At 44.8% G+C, this 18,520-nt stretch overlaps 1 long non-coding RNA gene across 1 annotated transcript; it reads left to right on the forward strand.

Annotated features, from left to right (window-relative positions):
* Positions 1–2,885: 2,885 nt before the first annotated feature.
* LOC115460596 lies at positions 2,886–17,840 on the forward strand. The gene is made up of 3 exons (XR_003940525.1): positions 2,886–2,993; positions 3,437–3,439; positions 17,829–17,840. It is a non-coding gene; the product is annotated as an uncharacterized LOC115460596 (long non-coding RNA).
* Positions 17,841–18,520: the final 680 nt, after the last annotated feature.

The following is an 18,520-nucleotide window of genomic DNA, read 5'->3' on the forward strand; positions in this document are numbered from 1 at the left end:
TTGGAGGGTTTTTTTTAATGCCACTGATTGCAACTAAGCCCGTAACTGACCGTGTTATTTTAGGTCTGAGTTTGCTGAGGCTTTTTCCTCCACTTGAATTTCAGTGGTTTCTCATGTGAGGATATAGAGCTGAGGTATCCTTTTACTAAGATGCGCTGAAAACTGGCCTGCGCTGTTGTAGGCATGTGTATTGGATGCGCGCAGGTCCATTTTTCAGCAAGTCTGAGCCTTTTTTTGGCCAAAAATGGACGTGCGGCAAAATAAAAATTGGTTCGCGTCCATTTTGGGCCTGAGATCTTACCACCACCTGTTGACTTAGCGGTAAGATCTCACGCGCTAACCGGGGGGTAATTGTCAGCATGTCACTGCCGATTACCACCCGGTTAGCACCACCTGGTAGAAAATAAAAAATATTTTCTGCCTCGCATATTGGATGTGTGCAAAAAGTGAGCCCCAGGCGGTTGTTCCAAATTGACACAGATTGGATGTGCATAGGCTCCTATGCATCTTAGTAAAAGGGTCCCTGAGTTTTGTGGACATGAGCTAATATTGCCATTAGCATTTGGCCATTAAAAAAAAACCTACCTTGTTCATGCAGTAATCCTACGCCAGTTACTGCATGGTAATGTAGGTGTGCTAACTACTTAGTACAGGAATACTCACTCTCTGCCCCCAGACACACCCCATCAAAAAAAATGCACATTTTCTGTAGTGCATGGTGGCACACAATGATTCGGCACTTACTGCAGGATGCCTGCCAAGTACATCCCTTGGTACACCATTTTAAACTGCAATAGACCTGAATTAGTGCCTAACACAGCTTAGTAAAAGGCCCCCTAAATTGTGGAGACAACCAGTGTAAAGGAAATCTGGGCTTATTTAGCTAATTTCTGCAACTTTAAGCTCATTATGGCGTCCTTTTACTAAACTGTGGTAAAAGGGGGCCTCAGTGCACATCAAAAAACACATGCTGACGCAGGCCCCCTTTTACCACAGCGCGTAAAAGGCTGTTTTTTTTCTCAAAAAGAAATGGCCGTGTGGTAAGTGAACCACTTGCTGTGTGGCCAGTTCAGGGGGCAGCACTTACCGCCACCCACTGAGGTGGCGGTAAAGGCTCCCACACTAACCTGGCAGTAACCGTGCCTTGCATGGTGCTGCCCAATTATAACTGGGTATGCACCGGCACTAAACAAAAAAAATAGAAAATATTTTTATAGCACCGGAAATGATCCGCGCTGGGGGTGGGAACTACCGCCGGGCTCCTGCAGTAGCCTGGTGGTCATTCCAGATTGGCACATGGCAAATCTGTTGCTGCACGCCATAGAAGGGCCCCTATTTCAGGAAGGTGCACATTTGCTCTGTAAGACCCCTATTAAAGATACCTTTATGGCATATATATCTGTTTATACTGGGCATCTGAATCTAAAAAAAATGCTGTAAGCTGCCTTGAGCATTATTTGGAAAGATGTTCTAAAAACAATCATGGAAAACAAAGCCATAATCTACAAGAAAAGAATCCCACCAGGAGCAAAATGAGATTTCCACCCTGGAATTGTACTGATAAAAGCTTTGCATCTTGTCCTCTGGTTTACGAAGCAGCCACAAGCTCTTGACAGAAAACAGGCAAGTAACTAATGGAATTCTATTTAGATTTCTGTTTTTGATCTTTAGCTCATCAGAAATTAGTCTTTTCCTTTTAGCGCCAGCTGCAAACATTGCACAAAATGATTTTAGAAACTATGAAGCAGGTTGCTGAAAAGTAACATACTTCTGAGAAGAAAGTGTAATTCTAATGAAAGTGGGCCTGTGGGATTTTGCATATCTCCTGTAAGTAGGGTTTGATATCCCCAAGAAATCAAATTTCTGCAGTCTTTTATAAAAGAAAACATTCTTATCTTAGTAATGTTTCTGTGCAAGGGCTCAATCATTTCACAGCCAAGTCCAGTTTTAATCTATATTTAAATCACGTAAAAAAAAAAAGTTGTCACCAAATCACAAAAATCCAAAGAGTGTTATGTAAAATGTGCTCATAAAGATCAGTCTCAAATACATATCACACAGCCCAAATACTCTCCAGAATTTTCTAATCATCAGTTCCCAAGGAAAACAAAATTCATTTTTGAATTTTCTATGCGGATAACATGTTAATTTCTCTGCAAAATGGTTAAGGGAGGCAATTCTCTAACTAGATGCCTTCACTTAGGCCCACTAAAGCAATGCACTGAGCACTATCACGTCATTTGTGTGCCAAGCACTGTTCCCTCTAAGTTGAGCTGGAGTCCTCCAACTGCATTGCTGCCAGTGGAGGGCAGTGATTCAACATTGTGTTTTCAATCACTAGGGACAGGCAAGTTCTCTAGAATCCTGCAGAGCTTGCCTGTCCCTCACTATTGAAAATATGATAGTGAAATAGCGCTCCCTACGGTCGGGACTGTAGGTGGAGGACTCCCGCTCAACTTGGAACAGTGGCCAAGATACTGTTTTAGAATACTAGTAAAAAAAGCCAGTTTCTGACACAAATGAAACGGGCACTAGCAAGGTTTTCCTCGGAGTGTGTATGTTTGAGAGAGTTTGTGTGAGTGACTCTATGAGAGAGAGAGTGAATGTGCGAGTGTGTGTGTGTGACAGAGAGAGAGTGAGACTGGGTGCAAGTGTGTCTGTGAGAGAGAGAGTGTGTGTGTGTGAGAATGAGAGTGTGTGCCAGGGGCCCCCCCTCCCTCCCTCCCAGTTCCAGGGTCGTCCCCTCCCACCCTCCCTCCGTGTTTCAGGGTCGTCCCCTCCCTCCCTCCCAGTTTCAGGGTCCCCCCTTCCTCCCTCCCTTCCTCTCTCTTCCCCATCCCAATTCAGCATCTCCGTTCTGTCACCCTACTCCCACCATGTCTACTATCTACCCTTCTCTCCCTGAGCAAGCATATTTCCTTTCTTTCCATCCTTCCTTGATCCAGTATCTCCTGTCTTCCCTATCCTCTCTACTCCTCTATCCAACATCTTCCGTAGCAAGGGTGGGGCCCGTGGGGACGGTCCGCCCCGGGTGCACGCCGCTGGGGGGGTCTCGGCTCCGCTGGTTCCCTGCTCCCTGTGCCTCGGAACAGGTTACTTCCTGTTCGGGACAGAGGGAGCAGGGAACCAGCGGAACTGACGCCCCCCCCCCCAGTGGCGTGCACACGGCAGGCAAGAATGCACTCGGGGGGGGGTTGGATGATTCGCTGAGGGGGGGGGGTTGATGCGCTGAGGGGAGTGTCGTGCTCCCCAGGTGTTTTGGGAGGGCGGCTGTTGAGCGCATCAGTGGCGTCAGGCAGGCTCGAGCCTTTTTTTTTGTGTTGCTGTCAAGCTGTATGGCAGTTTGGGAGGGGGGGTTGGATCAGCTGTGAGGCATGTTTTGTTTGTTTTACCCCCGGTTCTGATGTTGACGTCACAATGTGTTTGCTGATGTCAGCCTGTGCTACAGAGCCTAGCAGACCAACTCCGAAGAAGTCACGAACACAGGCAGCAAGAAGCATAGAACGTTGGAGGTGAGAATTATTATATAAGGAGGACTAGTTTAAATTGGCATTGGCATGTTTAAAATTAGGTGTGATCATTTATGCCAAGCATAAATGGGTGTGTCTAAGTGTTCCATGCTATGCATGCAACTGATAGTATTCTATAAGCTGCGTGCATAAATTGGCGACAGGCCCATGACCCTTCATTGCTCCACCCATGTATATGCCCCTTTGCAGTCATGCACTAAAACACCTAGGACCAGATTCAGTAAATGACACTCAAAATTCTGCACGAAAACAATTGACCCTGAACGATATTCTATAATGGGTATATTGAGATCGGCACCCTTTATAGAATAACATATAGCGCCAGGATCCACGCCTAAGTTTAGGCACAAGGAATTACACCAAGTGAAATCAAGTGTAAATCCCAGTGCACAGATCCACACTATTCTATAACACTGCTTGCATTTTAAGGGAATGCCCCTGACCCGCTCATGTCCTTCCCATGGCCACACCCCTCTGCAGATCCGCACAGAAACACTTATGCGCTATTGTACACTAGCCAGATTCTGTGAATGTTTAGTTGACACTTTTGGGTTTGTTTACTGTTTTGAGTCAAATTTAATAAAACTCATTTAAATAAAACTGGTGTGCAAGAGTGTTTTTGTGTGGATCTGCCTTTTCCATTCCGTTTTGGAGTCTTGCATCTGTTAGAACACTTTTCCTGCACTGAAAATTCAGAGTGGAAGTAACACCTAATGTATGGCGCTGTATATAGATTTTCCCCCTTAATGCGTTACCTTAATAGTGCTGTATCGTTATTCTGAGCACTTTTACATGTGCAAGGCACATATAACCATACGCAGCCAGTTATAGAATTGTCCTGTTGGCTCTTTCAATCATGAATCACCAAGGAATACAGTATGTTGATGGTGACAATACTTCATGCAGCAAGGTTGCCCTGAGAAGCTTTTTTCAGATTAGCTACTTATCTAATGTACATTAGACCATGGAAGGGAAGCCGGATATGAAGAGATATTATCAAATAATGGACTTTCTTGACGTATATCTATCAACTGATTATTTGCATTGCTGAAAATATCTTTCCATGAAGTGCAAGCCATGGACCAAATATAAAAAATCAAGATAAAATAAGTCTAAGTGCACATTTACTCCCTTGTTCTATAACATGAGTGCCTAAATGTACACGCCATTTGCACGCCTGGATTATAGAATACTTCCACTTACCCATGTGACTGCTACAGATTCTCGTGCAAGAGCTTGTTGAGTAATAAATGGTATGCTGTAATCTCAGGGCCCGATATTCAGTCAGCGTAGGCAGTACTTTTGCTGTCTGCCGTCGGAATTAAGCCTGGATATTCAAAGCCGGGCTGTTTCTGGTGACCGACATTGAATATCCAGGGGTTTTTCACTGCTAAAATGTTAACTGGTTAAGCTAATATTCAGCGCTAACCAGTTAACTTTTTAGTGGTTAGAAGATGAGTTTGCTATTTATGTGACCTATTTTAACCGCTGAACATCCGCACTTAATTGGTTATGTTGCATGATATAGCTGCTAACTGCGCTTTTTTTAGTGGGAGATAACCAGTTATCTCCCACTGAATATCCAAGGTTAGGTGCCGATATGCTATGCAACCGGTCAGCAGCCGTGTCTGGCTGGTTAAATAGCTTTGAATCTCAGGGGGCGAGTGTACAACTTGCAGAGTGTGCAAATGTGAGGAGGCATTCACATGAGCGGGGTATGGGTATTTCCCACAATTACATGCACATGTTATAGAATAATGTCATTTATGTGCCAAAGTGCAGCATTTAGAGGGGAATAATCGAACGGCGCCGGCGAAATAGATTGCCAGCGATCTATTTTGGCGGCGCTGCAAACAGCTGGTCGAACTGTATTATCGAAAAAGATGGTCGGCCATCTTTTCTTTCGATAATACGGTTTGGCCCGGCCAAATGCCAGAGTTCGCCGGGTTTGAGATGGCCGGTTTTGTTTTTCAGCAATAATGGAAACCAAAAGCAGTCATCTCAACCCCGGCTAAATCCAAGGCATTTGCTCGTGGGAGGAGCCAGCATTTGTAGTGCACTGGTCCCCCTCACATGCCAGGACACCAACTGGGCACCCTAGGGGGCACTTATAAAAATTAAAAAATATATATACAAATACCTCCCAGGTGCATAGCTCCCTTACCTTGGGTGCTGAGACCCCCAAATCCCCCCAAAACCCACTCCCCACAACTCTACACCACTACCATAGCCCTTATGGGTGAAGGGGGGCACCTACATGTGGGTAGAGTGGGTTTTGGGGGGTTTGGAGGGCTCAACACTTACCACCACAAGTGTAACAGGTAGGGGGGATGGGCCTGGGTCTGCCTGCCTGAAGTCCACTGCAACCAACAAAAACTGTTCCAGGGACCTGCATACTGCTGTTAGGGAGCTGGGTATGACATTTGAGGCTGGCAAAAAAGGTTTTTATTTTAATTTTTTTAGTGTGGGAGGGTGTTCGTGACCACTGGGGGAGTACGGGGAGGTCATCCCCCATTCCCTCCGGTGGTCATCTGGTGAGTTGGGGCACGTTTTTGAGGCTTGGTCGTGAAGATAAAAGGACCAAGTAAAACCAGCGAAATACTGATTAACGCCACTTTTTTTTCCATTATGCGCTGAAGCCGGCCATCTGGTAGCCACGCCCATGCCCACCCATGTTCCGCCTTTGCTATGCCGCCGACATGCCCCCTTGAACTTTCACCGGCTCGGCAACGGGAAAGTGGCGATGGTGTCAAAAAAGCAGCTTTCGATTATACCGATTTCGCCGCTTTTGAGAGATCGCTGGCCATCTCCCGATTTATGTCGGAAGATGGCCGGCGATCACTTTAGAAAATAAGCCTGTTAGTCACATGCATTTATGCTTCCCATAGACACGGCATAGCGAAATGCTGACCTGTAAATGCCAACTTACGCTAGTATTCTATAACAGAATCTAGGCACCCAGATCCCCTTATAGAATTCTTACTTAGCACCTAGCATTGTGGCACCTATAGGGCCCTTAGCGGACAGATCTATAACAGGTATTCTAGAATGGCATCTGGGCACCCAGACTCTGTTGTTGAATACTAGAAGTGGAACCCTACTTATGCCCCTCCCATGCTCTGCTTCCTTGCATTTGCCTGCTGGGCCACTTCAACACACCCATACAGAACAGCGCTCAGTGGATTTGCAGCCACTTACATGCATAAGTGCTGGTTTCTGTACATTTCTTCATGCTTTCCTGCCTCTTAACTCTCCTTTTGACTTGCAGTCTCTTTTACTCTATTCTGTCTTCCATCTGTCCCTCTCTGTTCCTCAAACTCCTATTTTTTTTTATAGTAAACTGCATTGATTCCTCCTCAGCCTCTAGTGGTATATGAAATGCAATAAATAAATAAAAATGCACCCAGTTAAAGAATTGCCCTTTTATAGTGAGACAAAATGGCGCATTTCTCCTACCTCCATTTGCAAACTAATGCATGTGTGGTTGGCGGCTGGTAAAGTGTATCTTGTTAGGGTGACATGGGCTCTATGAAACAGATGGATGTGTCTTTGTGTCTATGGCCCTGATATTCAGACCGCGGGAGATAGCCAGTCTGTTTCCCGTGGTCCGTGTTGAAGCCAGATATTCAAGGCCGGGCCATTTCCAGTGACCAGCAATGAATATCTGGGGTGGTTTTTGGGCAGTTTGAAGATAGCCAGCTATGTTGATATTCAGACATAGCTGGTTATTTTTAAACCGTCTGAAGATATACCAGGGTTTGATGCGGCCAAATATAACTGCCAAACCCAGTTTAAAAATCAGCAGATAGCCAGTTATATCACGTGATATAACCAGATATCCGCCAGCCACCATCTGTGGATATTCAGTGGAGGATAGCCGGTTATCTCCCGCTGAATATCGGCGGATAACCAGTTAAGTGTCTGTTCTGACCAGTTAAATAGCGCTAAATATCAGGTGGTATGTGTACAGACGAACAGGCAGGCAGGTAGATGGAGCCTTCCCAATAGGCGCTATCACTTGAGTGGCATGCCCCTAAAATGGTCACCACCCCACCCCCTCAAAAAATGTCTATAACCTTAACAGTCCTTGAAAGTGATGATCGAGTATGACAGTATGTAGCCATTTGTTCCACTATAGCCATTTTCTCGGATTGACCCAGAGCTATACCCTGGAATGAAGCAACCACATTTGGTATTGTAATATTTAGAAATATTTACTGAATCTCCCTTCAAACAAATAACTCATGAAGGCAATTTACAATAAAATTATTAATAATAAAGAGGGAAATTCTATAAATGGCGATCAAAATTTGGCAGAAAACACCAAGCATCGAACAGTAGAGAAGAAAAAAAAGAACCTCTCGCAGATGGTGTCTTGGAGAAATCTTTATTAAACAACAGTCTTCAATAAAAAGGGGACCTGACACGACTCGTGTTTCGGCACTACTGGCCTGCATCAGGGGTCTAGGAATTTATCATGTGAAACATATTCCCAGACAAGTCATGAAATAAAGTCTCCTATTGGCAATCTCTCTCTCTCTGTTCGAAAAATTATGGCACAGACCGACTCTCAAAAGCGCAGGCCAGTAGGCCGAAACACAAGTCATGTCAGGTCCCCTTTTTATTGAAGGCTGTCGTTTAATAAAGATTTCTCCAAGACACCATCTGCGAGAGGTTCTTTTTTCTTCTCTACTGTTCGATGCTTGGTGTTTTCCTTCAGTAGATCATTTTCTTCTGTTTGTGTTTGATCAAAATTTGGCACCAAAAAAATCAGTGCTGAATGGCATTCTAGAACAGGTTTTCTTTATAGGATGGCACATAGTGCCAGGATTCATGCTCAACTTTGGGTGGAGGAGTTAGTCCAACTGAAACCAGGTGTAAATCCTAGTGCCTAAGTTACATGTTGCTTAGTTTAGTTTGTTTGAGCTTGATATCCTGCCCTTCAAGGCAATCAGAGCGGTGTACAACAAAAACAATCACAACAGAAAAAACTCCATAAAACATTAAAAGAATAGAAAAGAGTAAGTAATAACTGGAACAAAAGAAAAGTTACTAGATAAAGCTGAGAGTGGCATGTCCCAGGGCAGACACCATGGCCAACTCAAGTCAGAGGTGACCTGCCCATGACCCTCCTATAACCACACCCCCTTTTGAGTTGTGTACTGTAAGATTTGCATAAGGATCTTTATAGAATAGCACCTAGCAAGATGCATGTGCAAATCCAAATTGTTGCCAATTAAGGCTAATAATTGATTGTTAGCACCCAATTATTGGCGCTAATTGGCTTGTTGGCCAATTTAGTTCTGTGCACATCTCGGGATAGTGTGCAATTTTGCACATGGGAATTTGCATACCATTTATAGAATCTGGACAAAATGTGCATTAATCAACTTATGACTGTCATCTGCACCTGATTTTTGTCTTTGTACTTTCTTCTCTGAGGCACTTAATAAGTATTGTCTACTATTACTACTACTACCACTTATCACTTCTATAGCGCTACAAGGCATACGCAGCACTGTACACCATACATGAAAAGACAGTCCCTGCTCAAAGAGCTCACAATCTAAATAGGACAGGCAAACAGACAGAACAACTAAGAGGTAAGGGAATTAAAGAGGTGGTGATAAGAGGGTACAGGGCAGGTGAGTAATGGTTAGGAGCAGTGGCGTTCCTAGGGGGGGCTGACACCCGGGGCAGATCGCTGATGCGCCCCGCCCCCCCCGGAACAGCACAACACCCCCCCGGTGAAAGAACCCCCGATCCCCCGGTGAAAGAACCCCCCCCCTGGGTGCACGCCGCTTGGGGGGGGGTGCCGCACGCCTGCCTGCTCTTTGTTTTCATGCTCCCTCTGCCCCGGAACAGGAAGTAACCTGTTCCGGGGCAAAGGGAGCATGAAAACGAAGAGCCAACAGGCGCGCGGCACCCCCCTCAGGGGCGTGCACCTGGGACAGACCGCCCCCACCGCCCCCCCCCCTTGGTACGTCACTGGTTAGGAGTCAAAAGCAGCGTTAAAGAGGTGGGCTTTTAGCCTGGATTTGAAAACGGCCAAAGACAAGGCTAAACGTACAGGCTCGGGAAGTCTGTTCCAGGCGTGAGGTGCAGCGAGATGACTTGTTTTCCATCACTAGATTTAGGCAGCAGGTACACGCATAAATGCGGGTTTTCTAGTCATTTCCGTGTATATGTGAGCGGTTTCCAGCTATTTATTTTTTTATTTTATTTATGACACTTCTATCCCGCATTAGCCCGAGTAGAACTCAAGTTCAATGTGGCTTACATAACAATTAGAAAAGCATAAATATGCTCAAAATATATTAACAGAAAGTAAAATACATCATATAATGTTAGACCAATAAAACTTGAGTTAGGAACAGATGTAATTAAATACTTAGTTCCCTGTTTACTAAGGTACATAAGTACATAAGTATTGCCATACTGGGAAAGACCAAAGGTCCATTAAGCCCAGCATCCTGTTTCCAACAGTGGCCAATCCAGATCACAAATACCTGGCAAGATCCCAAAAAAGTACAAAACATTTTATACTGCTTATCCCAGGTAAGCTAGCATTTTTAGCGTGCGTTTACATTAGAGACAACCATAGGAATATATGGGCGTCTCTAGCATTAGCGTGTGCAAATTTTTAGCATGCATTAAAAACGTTAGCACGCCTACAATGCAGCTTAGTAAATATGGAGGAAAAAGGTAAAGGGTTAGGATTAACTGGGATAGACAGTAGTAGTGGAGATGAGATGAGGTAAAAATTAATGCCATGGGTTTATTTGAGAAGAGTGCTTATTTCCTTAAAGGCTAGACTGTAGAAGTGAGTTTTCAATAGACTTCGGAATAACAAATAATCATCAGTGCATTTGATGGTGCTATGGTGCTAGGCACTATTCTGTAAGTGCTCACCAATAGATTTTGTCTTGTTTTGAACTAAGACCATTGAATGTGACATATCTCTGAAGGTGTGGTTTTTTTTGGCTTTGACTAATGTTGATCAAATCTTTTTCTCCATGATTTATTTGAAATAATTTTGAAAATCCACTTTATGGAGCAATAGTGTCAATAATAGAGCATTATCTTTATTTTTCTCGCTGGCAATATTTGCAAATGTGAGTTGAAAGATCCTGAAGTCTCAGCTCTTATTTTTTGTGTGTTTAAAATGTATCTGGCTGAATATCAGCCTGTGGCAGTCAACATTTTTTTAAATGCTGACCGTCACCAGTGCCCCATAGCTTATGTGGATCCTGGCTGAAAAATCAGCTGGGACCTGCATAAGGTTTAAAGTGTTCTTCAGCCCCTCTGATCCCCTTCCCACTCTGCTGAAGCAGCCCCATACCCCTTGATAAGGGCCATATCTCCCTTCCCCCTCCCAACCCCCCCCCCCCCAAATAGGAGGAAATATTTTTTCACTCAACAAATAGTTAAGCTCTGGAACTCTTTGCCGGAGGATGTGGTAACAGCGGTTAGCGTATCGGTTTAAAAAAAGGTTTGAGCAAGTTCTTGGAGGAAAAGTCCATAGTTTGCTATTGAAACAGACATGGGGAAGCAACTGCTTGCCCCAGGATTGTTAACATGGAATGTTGCTACTAATTGGGTTTCTGCCAGGTACTTGTGACCTGGCTTGGCCACTGTTTGGAAACAGGATACTGGGCTAGATGGGCCATTGGTCTGATCCAGTATGGCTACTGTTAAGTTCTTATGAAAAGTCTGGAAGCAGGGTTTTTGTCAACTTTTGAGCACATGCAGTCACATCTTTTTCAGCTGCTGTTGTTTCTTGATGTAGATTTAATTATCAGAAGTGAGAAATGAGCATCAAGAGGAAGTGTGTGGAAAATCCTCAGTAAGGATAGAAGTTTAGCTATCTGTGTCAAGTCACCTTTTTACGACTCAAACCTTGTGAGCTCTGTGTTCTGCCATATTAACTCCCACTCCTTTTACCTCCTTCATGTTATTTAACATGAAAGCATATTACTGGTAGGCTTTCATCATCTGGAGGCTGAGATGTAAGTGTTAGTTTTATCAGATACTGTTATAAACATTTCCAAAGCATCTGGCTAACGCATTCATTTGGAGAGTTCCATTAAAACACCCTCTAAGGCTCCAGTGTTAAAAGCAAGTGCACAGATGAATGGAGAGCAATGAAGAAGGTAACAGGCCTTCAAAGGCTGAAGGACTCCACTTACCATGCATCTAGTAATGTTTGCTGAAGACTTGGAGAACATGAGTTTTCTGATTATTTAATTTATTTGTTGGGATTTATGAACCATTTTAATGAAGAGATTCACATTCACCCAAGGCGGAATACAGCAGGTTAGCAACTAATGAGTTGCAAAAGGGACACCAAAGATATAGGATCAATTGGTTAGAAGATGTCTTCCCAAACCTGTCCTGAGGACCCCAGAGCCAGTCAGGTTTTCAGGATATCCACAATGAATATATATGAGAGAAATCTGCATGTACTAGAGACGCATATGCAAATTTATCTCAGGCATATTCATTATATCCTATACTACTATGAGATCTCCATTATTCCAATCCAGGCACAATCTAATGCCTAACTATCAATAACGTGACTGCTACTCACTTGATTAAGCTATATAAACCACTTTATTTATAAGCTACATATATTTTCTTTAATGTGATAGTGGCTGATATACATGTACCTTCCTATAATAATATTGCATTGATCCATTCATCCTCACACACTCTTAGATAATAATACCTCTATTTACATGTTACCTGGGTTAGAACAGGGAACTTGACTATTACAGAATAACCCTATAATAAATACCATACATATTTATTTATTTTGTTACATTTGTACCCTGTGCTTCCCCACTCATGGCAGGCTCAATGCAGCTTACATGGGGCAATGAAGGGTTAAGTGACTTGCCCAGAGTCACAAGGAGCTGCCTGTGCCTGAAGTGGGAATTGAACTCAGTTCCTCAGGACCAAAGTCCACCACCCTAACCACTAGGCCACTCCTCCACTCACATGAACATTGATTTAATTAAGGACACCTCTAGACTGATGTCACCAATAACCCTACAATCACATGTCTTTTCCAATGTATTTATTTTTATTACATTTGTACCCCACGCTTTCTCACTCATAGCAGGTTCAATGCAGCTTACATATTATATACAGGTACTTAGTTGTACCTGGGGCAATGGAGGGTTAAGTGACTTGCCCAGAGTCACAAGGAGCTGCCTGTGCTGGGAATTGAACCCAGTTCCCCAAGACCAAAGTCCACCACTCTAACCACTAGGTCACTCCTCCTGTTCAATGTTCAGTATTCAAACTGATCCTCTGAGCAATCCTTCTGGGCATCTGCTATAAATAGTTAGGCATATTCATTATGGATATCCTGAAAACCTGATTGACTGTGGGGTCCCCAGGACAGATTTGGAAATTCCTAAGTTATCAAACATATAAACGGCAAGTGACCGACTCACCTGCAAATGCGCAGTAGAGACTTCCCTCTCTGTCCCGCCCTCGCGTCAAGATGTGATGACGTCAGAGGGCGGAACAGAGAGGGAAACGGAGTCGGAGTCACTGTCGGACACTGCTGCCTGGAAACGAACATCGCGCGCACCAACCTCCACCCTCCCCCCTCATCCCCGCTGCTGCTTCCGCCCTCCTCCGCATCGGGCCCCCTGCACTGACCTGACAGTGCCTCTCCCCTCCGTGTCAGATCAGTGCAGGGGGCCCGGCACGGAGGAGGGAGGGAGTGGCGGCGAGAAGGGTAGCTGGAAATCTCGCCCGTTTTTACGGGCTTAACGGCTAGTAAAACGTGGAATGAACATTGTGATGCGGTGTGATAGTTCATTCAGGGGCCCTTTCACTAAGCCGCATAGGCACCTACGCGCATCCAACATGTGCCAATTTGGAATTAACGCCCAGCTCCCATGAGACCTGGGTGGTAATTTCATTTTTTACGTGCGTCCACTACGCGTGCCAGAAATTTTCCAGCATGCGGTGCTAATCGAGCGGTAATTGGCAGTGTGCACGTTCTGACGATTACCACCCGGTTAACGCGTGAAACTTTATTGCTAAGTCAATGGGTGGCAGTAAGGTCTCAGGCCCAAAATGGACGTGTGCCAATTTTAATTTTGCCGCACATCCATTTTCGGCCCCCCAAAAAAGGCCTTTTTTGCAGGTACGCTGAAAAATGGACCTGAGTGTGTCCAATACATGCGTCTACACCAGCGCAGGCCATTTTTCAGCGCACCTCAGTAAAAGGACCCTTTAGTTCCTGGGTCTGCTTGCTGGTTCACAGGTTGGCAATGGTGAGATTGCATGTACATTTATGCGTGTTTGATGTAGGCATGTTCTGGGGCAGAGTTTGGGCAAGGCGTGAGCAGCGTTGTGATTTAGGTGTCCTTTTACTAAACTGTGGTAAAAAGTGGCCTTAGCATGCCCTTACACAGGTCATTCCCACATGCTAAGGCCATTTTTACCGCAGCAGTAAAAATCCTGATTTTCTATTTTTTTTTATGTTTAATCGTTTTTATTGCAGAAAAATATATGACATTACAATAACGCAATTATCACAGACTTGTTTTTATCAACATCCCCCCCTACCAACACCCTCCCTTTCCTTACCCTTCCCCTCCCTATCCCCCCATCCTATCTTATATCCCCCTCCCTCCCTTTATCCCTCCCGCCCTACTTATGCAAACACTAAAGTACCCTTAATAATTAACAAGTCTGCTTCTGGCAGCCGGGGTCATTGTATTGAGGAAAGGGCTCCAGATGTTCTGAAATTGTTGTCCAGCTTTGGATTTGAAGTCTGCTACTCCCAATCTTTCAATTCTCAACAATGTTATCATACGTGTCCGCCACTGGGAGTAAGTGGGATCTTGTCGGGACATCCATTCTGCTAGTATCACTTGTTTGGCTACTATGATAGATTTCTGAACGAAAGCTACAAACCCCGTCGGGACAGGATGTATAAGTTTTGGACGCCCCAGTAGTAGGGCAGAGTCATATTTCCAATCTGTCTTCCAGATTTTTGAAATGTATTGAGTCAAGTTTGTCCAAAAACGAACCAAGCCCCCACAAGTCCAGAGCATGTGTCCCAGTGTGGCTCCATCTCCCCCACACTTAGGGCACTCCCCCCAGGGGGAAAGTCCCATGTGGAAGGCTCTTCTCGGGGAAATGTATGAACGGAGCGCAACTTTATATTGGGTTTCCCAGTGCGAAGTTAAAATAGACTGCTTGCATATCGCTAGGATGTGTGCTTTAAATTGTGAGACCGTCAGATCTATTTGTATGTCCTGTTGCCACATGTCCAACATTTTAGCATAATCTAATTCTTCAGCAGTATCTCTGATATGTCTGTGGTGAAATTTAAGTGGGACCCTTTGTTGTGCCGCCAGAGAAAGGCCGATGCCAACTCCTCCTGAACATCCTCTGCTAGGTCCTCCCATGGCAGGGACTGTACATAGTGTCTCAGCTGGAGGTAATGGAATTTATCTGTTGGAAGTAATGCAAATTCTTTCTGCAGTTCTTGAAACGACTTGAGCTTTCCCTCCGAGGTGATAACATGGGATAAAAACACCATCCCTTTCCGCCTCCATCGCTGGAACGCTGGGTAGAGTAGGCCAGGCCTGAAGTCTGGGTTTCCACATATTGATAAATACGGAGTGGTTTTTGCCGAGAACTTATGGAGCTTGCAAATCCATTTCCATACTGCTTTTGCTGCTCCCATTATTCCAGTTCTTCTCAATATGTAAGGTATATGGGAACCCTTTGTGTGCAGGTAGCTACTGAAATGAGTTCCAGGGTATATCTGCAGCTCCAAGGACGTGTTTGTGTAGTCTTGCGTGTCTCTAAACCAGTCATTTATGTGGCGCATACCACTGGCCACAGTCATGTACTTAATGTTCAGGAGTCCCAGACCGCCATATTCTTTCGGTATACACAATGTGGTGTAAGGAAGTCGAGGCCTTTTCTTTTTCCATATAAAAGTCTGTATGATTTTTATCAGCCTTTGTTCGTCAGTCTTCTTTAGGAATAATGGGAGAGTTTGAAACGTGTATAGCCACCTGGGGACTATGACCATGTTGACCAGAGCAATCCGTCCCAGCAAGAAAAGCGGTAGTGGCCCCCAGGCTAGCAACTGCTTGCTGGTTTCTCGTAATAACTGCAACACATTCTGTTCATAAAGCTTGGACAGGTCCATAGGGATCAACACTCCCAGGTATTTCAGTGAGGTCTGTGCCCACTGCAGAGGGAAGGTCCCAGGCCATGTCGTGCGCACCTCCGGGAACGCTGGGAGGGCAGTGGATTTATGCAGGTTTAATCGGAAGCCTGAGTATCCCCCATATATCTCAATAATCTCTAACAGTTTCCTCAACGTTCTAGTGGGCTCCCTCACTACCACCAACAAATCATCTGCATAAGCTAAAATCTTTATGGTGTGACCCGCCAGTGTGACCCCCTGTGGATCTGGAGCTGCAAGGACCATCCGTATCAGGGGTTCCAGAGACAAGAGGAACAGCAATGGGGACAGGGGGCATCCCTGTCTTGTACCCCGCCCGATCTGGAACTCCGGCTCTCTAATGCCATTCACTAATACTCCCGCTCGAGGTTGTTCATAGAGTGTTCTTATAGCTTGCATAAACCATCCCTCCAGGCCCATTACTTTTAACGTTTGAAACATAAAGTCCCACCCGACCCAATCAAAGGCCTTTTCGGCATCTAGGCTCAGGATCAAGGTGGGCACCTCAGCTTGCTGACTGGACGCTATAGCCAGCAGAGTCTTCCTAACATTGTGAACTGACTGGCGGCCTCTCACAAACCCCACCTGTTCTGGGCCTATCAGCGATGGCAAGCATTGTGCCAGACGCTCTGCCATCATTTTTGCCAGTATCTTTATGTCAACGTTTAACAAAGATATCGGCCTATAAGATTCTACTTTATCGAGGGGCTTCCCTGGTTTTGGAATTAATGTTATCAGCGCTGTGTTGGCGTATCTTGGGAAACTTCCCTCCTCAATGACCTCCTGGTAGTACTCCAAGAGTGCCGCCAGTGCTTCCCCTGGTAAGGTTTTATAGTATTCCCCGGATAACCCGTCTGGGCCTGGCGCTGACCACAGTTTTAAAGTTTTAATCCCTTTTTGTAGCTCAGACAGTGCTAGGGGTTTGTTTAAGATCGCCAACTGCTCCTCCGTCAGCTTGGGAAGGCCTATCTTCTGTAAATATTCTCGCATTTTTTGTTCATTGGAGGGCGAGTTTGCCTGATAAAGGCCTTTAAAGTACTCTGTAAATGTTTGCCCTATCTTTTTGCTGTCTGTGATGAGGTTACCCTTGGAATCTTTAAGTGAGGTCACCACTCTTGGCGCACCTACATTTTTTATTAGACGTCCCAGCATTCTACCTGTCCTGTTTCCAAATCTCTGCAGCTTATACTTGTAGAACAAAGCTGATTTCATTTCTCTCTCATGGAGCAAGCTATTTAATGCTATTTGGGTGACTTTCAATTTTTCTAGAGTGGCGGTAGTGGGGTGGCGCAAGTATCCTCTTTTGGCCTTTTGTAACTGCCTCTCTAATAGTAGAATGCTAGCTGTTTTCCTTTTGTTTTTGACGCTGCAATAGGCTATTATAGCACCTCGTAAAACAGCCTTGGAAGCTGACCAGAATAGTTCAGGCTGGGTATCTGCATGAATTTTATTGTTTTCTATATACTGTCCCCAGCTTTTCTGTATATGCTCCCGCAAATGAGGGTCAAAGTGCAAATGAGCTGGGTATCTCCACCCTATCCCCCCTCCTGGGTCTGGCGTAAGTTTGAGGTCCACCCACACTATAGAGTGGTCCGATATTACCTCTGGGCCAATGACTGCTGTGTCTACCAGGTGAAAAAGAGAGCGAGCTAACATGATATAATCGATTCTAGCAAACGTGCCATGAGCCCTTGATCTGTGCGTATAATCGCTCTCTCCGGGGTGTAATATCCTCCACGGATCTACCAGATCAAGGGTTCTGTTAAAAGTTTGGAATTCTCGAGCCCGCGTTCCTCGGTACTGAGAAGCCACATTGTTTGTACAATCCTGAAGGGGGTCTATTACTGCGTTAAAGTCTCCCACTACTATCAAGTTTCCTCCCCCACTCTGCAAACATTTCCCAGCTAGAGTTTTAAAGAATGTTGCATCAAAGTTATTAGGCCCATAGAGGACCAACAACAACAAATCCCTCCCTGACATCCATACTTTTAGTAAAATGAAATCTCCTTTGGATCCTTTTTCCAGCACTGTAGCCTTATATGGCAGTCCTTTACGAAATAATACAGCGACTCCCCCTTTCCTACCCTGAGGAGGGGCCGCAAACACTTCTCTAACCCATAATTTTTGTAATTTAAGGTGTTCTCTGTCTGTCAGGCGTGTTTCTTGTAGGCATGCTATGTCAGCTTTATACCTTTTTAGCGTAGTTAGAATTTTGGATCTTTTAATCGGGGAGCTTATGCCACCAACATTCCAGGATATTATTCTAGTGGTCATAAAGTCCAATTTTGCTGTCCTCATCAAATTTACCCCTCATTGTTTTGGCTCTACTCCCTCCCCTGAGATTTTCATGGTCCCCCCAGCTCCAGGTTCTCTCATTCCATCTATCCCCTTTAATATTGGCCCCATTGTAAACTCTTATGACCTCGTCTTGCCTCCTGTCCAAACTTTTGGTACCTCTAACTTCTTTATTTGACCCATTCCCTGGCTTCCCCCCCCCCCTAAACTCCCCCCTCTCTGTCCAACCCTTAGCCATCTGCCGGGCCAAAGCCTGGTTTCGGCTCGAGATCACCTGATTAGCCGGGAGCCCTCACCTCCATTCTGTTGGATTATTTGTAGTAAATAATTAGCAGATTTTTATACACACAGCTTCAGCTTTAGAAATGTTAATTTCTTTCTTCATCTCTCTCATACACCCCAGAATAATTCACTGCTGAGTCACTTTAAAGTTGAAGTAACAAAACATCTGTTTACTCACAGT

The sequence above is a fragment of the Microcaecilia unicolor genome, chromosome 1 (genome assembly GCF_901765095.1).
Source record: "Microcaecilia unicolor chromosome 1, aMicUni1.1, whole genome shotgun sequence".
Lineage (NCBI taxonomy): Eukaryota > Metazoa > Chordata > Amphibia > Gymnophiona > Siphonopidae > Microcaecilia > Microcaecilia unicolor.